Here is a 6,000-nt window from a genome sequence, read left to right on the forward strand (position 1 = left end):
GAGCGGAGGACTGTAGCTCTAAATTAGCAATCCTTAGGTCGCTGGTTCAATTCCGGCTCGAAGGAAGTTTTGTTTATCCTATCTCATCCAGAAGGTTTTTCTCCAGTTTGTCTCGTGAATTCAAAACATCGTCAGCAAAATGGCTTTTACTTGAGGGAGATGCTTAGCACAAATGCAAAAACTTCTTCAACTGTAGCTTACTACTGAAGCAAAAGGGTGCAACGTCCCTGGGTGGACTCGAACCACCAACCTTTCGGTTAACAGCCGAACGCGCTAACCGATTGCGCCACAGAGACATGATTTTCAACAAAAACAAACAAACATTTGCAAAGCACCAAGAATAATTTAGTTGCCAACAGATAAGAAATGGCTGATAAATTACATGACATAGACCAGAAGGCAGGCAGTAATTAGACTTCAACTCTGAGCATCCTCCACCATAAGCAGAGTGGCGCAGCGGAAGCGTGCTGGGCCCATAACCCAGAGGTCGATGGATCGAAACCATCCTCTGCTAAACGGTTGTGTTTTATACTCTTCATCATTACATTTCATCTAAATGCCCCTGTCTACAGCAAACCCTATTGGCTCAAAAAAACACTGGTTAAAACCCTGAATCCCAGTTCAACTCGTGCCGCTAAAGGACCAGAAGGCCTTTACGACGTCTCAAAATTTTCTATAAACAAACCATAAAAGGTCAATGGTTCTCCTTGGGATTGTGCTACATCACAACTTTTTTCACTCTCCCCCAGTTTGATTCTCCATGTACTTAGAAAGGATTTGCTAGAACGTTTACTGTTATTGCAGAAAATGTAAAAAAAAAATGCGCGCTTACGTAAGCGTTGGTGGTATAGTGGTGAGCATAGCTGCCTTCCAAGCAGTTGACCCGGGTTCGATTCCCGGCCAACGCATGGCTTGCTTTTTCACCATTGGTGTTGCGTTTATTCTCTTTTAATGTTCTCTTTTGTGTTCAAGCTCATGCTCTTACAGTTTAGCAACCACAAAAAGGAGAAAAAAACGAAGAGAAGCGTTCTTAGCTTTTTCAACACTTCATCTAAACCATTTGCTGCTCATCAGTTATTGTTTGAAACTTAGTAGGGTTAGTCCGCAATACAAAAGCAATGCCAAGGTAAACATTGGTATTGTGCTGGTTGGTGTAGCTTCTGTCAAAAGCAAACGCGTTTTGGCTCAAAAATTACTGGTCAAAACCCTGAATCCTGGATCAACTTGTGCCAAAGGACCAGAAGGCCTTCACGACCTCTCAGCAGTTTCTATAAACAAACAAAGCCATAAAAGGTCAATGGTTCTCTTTTGGGATTGTGCTACATCGCAACTTTTTTCTTCAAACTATGCAAGTTTTTTTCACTGTCCCCAATTTGATTCTCCATGTACATAGAAAGGGGTTGCTAGAAAGTTGCCCAACTGTATTTGTAGGGCACCAATCACGTTGTAGACTCCTTAAATGTTCTTCCAGTATGCAAAAATGGAATCCACACTTAAAAAAAAAAAAAAAAAAAAGCTTGCAATGGCATGTGTGATTGTATATGAAAATTGTGACCTGGTGTGACGTGAAACTGACGATATGTTTGCCAGGTTTGGGGGATTAGCTCAAGTGGTAGAGCGCTCGCTTAGCATGCGAGAGGTAGCGGGATCGATGCCCGCATTCTCCAATACTACCGCTGAATTCCTTTTTCGCTGGGTTGAATGAATCATTTTTACCACCTGCTCGTGGCACCCATGGCCAAACCTAGTGGGCTTTCAACAATCCTTCGATAGCTCAGCTGGTAGAGCGGAGGACTGTAGCTCTAAATTAGCAATCCTTAGGTCGCTGGTTCAATTCCGGCTCGAAGGAAGTTTTGTTTATCCTATCTCATCCAGAAGGTTTTTCTCCAGTTTGTCTCGTGAATTCAAAACATCGTCAGCAAAATGGCTTTTACTTGAGGGAGATGCTTAGCACAAATGCAAAAACTTCTTCAACTGTAGCTTACTACTGAAGCAAAAGGGTGCAACGTCCCTGGGTGGACTCGAACCACCAACCTTTCGGTTAACAGCCGAACGCGCTAACCGATTGCGCCACAGAGACATGATTTTCAACAAAAACAAACAAACATTTGCAAAGCACCAAGAATAATTTAGTTGCCAACAGATAAGAAATGGCTGATAAATTACATGACATAGACCAGAAGGCAGGCAGTAATTAGACTTCAACTCTGAGCATCCTCCACCATAAGCAGAGTGGCGCAGCGGAAGCGTGCTGGGCCCATAACCCAGAGGTCGATGGATCGAAACCATCCTCTGCTAAACGGTTGTGTTTTATACTCTTCATCATTACATTTCATCTAAATGCCCCTGTCTACAGCAAACCCTTTTGGCTCAAAAAAACACTGGTTAAAACCCTGAATCCCAGTTCAACTCGTGCCGCTAAAGGACCAGAAGGCCTTTACGACGTCTCAAAATTTTCTATAAACAAACCATAAAAGGTCAATGGTTCTCCTTGGGATTGTGCTACATCACAACTTTTTTCACTCTCCCCCAGTTTGATTCTCCATGTACTTAGAAAGGATTTGCTAGAACGTTTACTGTTATTGCAGAAAATGTAAAAAAAAATGCGCGCTTACGTAAGCGTTGGTGGTATAGTGGTGAGCATAGCTGCCTTCCAAGCAGTTGACCCGGGTTCGATTCCCGGCCAACGCATGGCTTGCTTTTTCACCATTGGTGTTGCGTTTATTCTCTTTTAATGTTTTGTGTTCAAGCTCATGCTCTACTCTTTTCTTACAGTTTAGCAACCACAAAAAGGAGAAAAAAACGAAGAGAAGCGTTCTTAGCTTTTTCAACACTTCATCTAAACCATTTGCTGCTCATCAGTTATTGTTTGAAACTTAGTAGGGTTAGTCCGCAATACAAAAGCAATGCCAAGGTAAACATTGGTATTGTGCTGGTTGGTGTAGCTTCTGTCAAAAGCAAACGCGTTTTGGCTCAAAAATTACTGGTCAAAACCCTGAATCCTGGATCAACTTGTGCCAAAGGACCAGAAGGCCTTCACGACCTCTCAGCAGTTTCTATAAACAAACAAAGCCATAAAAGGTCAATGGTTCTCTTTTGGGATTGTGCTACATCGCAACTTTTTTCTTCAAACTATGCAAGTTTTTTTCACTGTCCCCAATTTGATTCTCCATGTACATAGAAAGGGGTTGCTAGAAAGTTGCCCAACTGTATTTGTAGGGCACCAATCACGTTGTAGACTCCTTAAATGTTCTTCCAGTATGCAAAAATGGAATCCACACTTAAAAAAAAAAAAAAAAGCTTGCAATGGCATGTGTGATTGTATATGAAAATTGTGACCTGGTGTGACGTGAAACTGACGATATGTTTGCCAGGTTTGGGGGATTAGCTCAAGTGGTAGAGCGCTCGCTTAGCATGCGAGAGGTAGCGGGATCGATGCCCGCATTCTCCAATACTACCGCTGAATTCCTTTTTCGCTGGGTTGAATGAATCATTTTTACCACCTGCTCGTGGCACCCATGGCCAAACCTAGTGGGCTTTCAACAATCCTTCGATAGCTCAGCTGGTAGAGCGGAGGACTGTAGCTCTAAATTAGCAATCCTTAGGTCGCTGGTTCAATTCCGGCTCGAAGGAAGTTTTGTTTATCCTATCTCATCCAGAAGGTTTTTCTCCAGTTTGTCTCGTGAATTCAAAACATCGTCAGCAAAATGGCTTTTACTTGAGGGAGATGCTTAGCACAAATGCAAAAACTTCTTCAACTGTAGCTTACTACTGAAGCAAAAGGGTGCAACGTCCCTGGGTGGACTCGAACCACCAACCTTTCGGTTAACAGCCGAACGCGCTAACCGATTGCGCCACAGAGACATGATTTTCAACAAAAACAAACAAACATTTGCAAAGCACCAAGAATAATTTAGTTGCCAACAGATAAGAAATGGCTGATAAATTACATGACATAGACCAGAAGGCAGGCAGTAATTAGACTTCAACTCTGAGCATCCTCCACCATAAGCAGAGTGGCGCAGCGGAAGCGTGCTGGGCCCATAACCCAGAGGTCGATGGATCGAAACCATCCTCTGCTAAACGGTTGTGTTTTATACTCTTCATCATTACATTTCATCTAAATGCCCCTGTCTACAGCAAACCCTTTTGGCTCAAAAAAACACTGGTTAAAACCCTGAATCCCAGTTCAACTCGTGCCGCTAAAGGACCAGAAGGCCTTTACGACGTCTCAAAATTTTCTATAAACAAACCATAAAAGGTCAATGGTTCTCCTTGGGATTGTGCTACATCACAACTTTTTTCACTCTCCCCCAGTTTGATTCTCCATGTACTTAGAAAGGATTTGCTAGAACGTTTACTGTTATTGCAGAAAATGTAAAAAAAAATGCGCGCTTACGTAAGCGTTGGTGGTATAGTGGTGAGCATAGCTGCCTTCCAAGCAGTTGACCCGGGTTCGATTCCCGGCCAACGCATGGCTTGCTTTTTCACCATTGGTGTTGCGTTTATTCTCTTTTAATGTTTTGTGTTCAAGCTCATGCTCTACTCTTTTCTTACAGTTTAGCAACCACAAAAAGGAGAAAAAAACGAAGAGAAGCGTTCTTAGCTTTTTCAACACTTCATCTAAACCATTTGCTGCTCATCAGTTATTGTTTGAAACTTAGTAGGGTTAGTCCGCAATACAAAAGCAATGCCAAGGTAAACATTGGTATTGTGCTGGTTGGTGTAGCTTCTGTCAAAAGCAAACGCGTTTTGGCTCAAAAATTACTGGTCAAAACCCTGAATCCTGGATCAACTTGTGCCAAAGGACCAGAAGGCCTTCACGACCTCTCAGCAGTTTCTATAAACAAACAAAGCCATAAAAGGTCAATGGTTCTCTTTTGGGATTGTGCTACATCGCAACTTTTTTCTTCAAACTATGCAAGTTTTTTTCACTGTCCCCAATTTGATTCTCCATGTACATAGAAAGGGGTTGCTAGAAAGTTGCCCAACTGTATTTGTAGGGCACCAATCACGTTGTAGACTCCTTAAATGTTCTTCCAGTATGCAAAAATGGAATCCACACTTAAAAAAAAAAAAAAAAAAGCTTGCAATGGCATGTGTGATTGTATATGAAAATTGTGACCTGGTGTGACGTGAAACTGACGATATGTTTGCCAGGTTTGGGGGATTAGCTCAAGTGGTAGAGCGCTCGCTTAGCATGCGAGAGGTAGCGGGATCGATGCCCGCATTCTCCAATACTACTGCTGAATTTCTTTTTCGCTGGGTTGAATGAATCATTTTTACCACCTGCTCGTGGCACCCATGGCCAAACCTAGTGGGCTTTCAACAATCCTTCGATAGCTCAGCTGGTAGAGCGGAGGACTGTAGCTCTAAATTAGCAATCCTTAGGTCGCTGGTTCAATTCCGGCTCGAAGGAAGTTTTGTTTATCCTATCTCATCCAGAAGGTTTTTCTCCAGTTTGTCTCGTGAATTCAAAACATCGTCAGCAAAATGGCTTTTACTTGAGGGAGATGCTTAGCACAAATGCAAAAACTTCTTCAACTGTAGCTTACTACTGAAGCAAAAGGGTGCAACGTCCCTGGGTGGACTCGAACCACCAACCTTTCGGTTAACAGCCGAACGCGCTAACCGATTGCGCCACAGAGACATGATTTTCAACAAAAACAAACAAACATTTGCAAAGCACCAAGAATAATTTAGTTGCCAACAGATAAGAAATGGCTGATAAATTACATGACATAGACCAGAAGGCAGGCAGTAATTAGACTTCAACTCTGAGCATCCTCCACCATAAGCAGAGTGGCGCAGCGGAAGCGTGCTGGGCCCATAACCCAGAGGTCGATGGATCGAAACCATCCTCTGCTAAACGGTTGTGTTTTATACTCTTCATCATTACATTTCATCTAAATGCCCCTGTCTACAGCAAACCCTATTGGCTCAAAAAAACACTGGTTAAAACCCTGAATCCCAGTTCAACTCGTGCCGCTAAAGGACCAG

The sequence above is a fragment of the Ranitomeya imitator genome, chromosome 5 (genome assembly GCF_032444005.1).
Source record: "Ranitomeya imitator isolate aRanImi1 chromosome 5, aRanImi1.pri, whole genome shotgun sequence".
NCBI classification, from domain to species: Eukaryota; Metazoa; Chordata; class Amphibia; order Anura; family Dendrobatidae; genus Ranitomeya; species Ranitomeya imitator.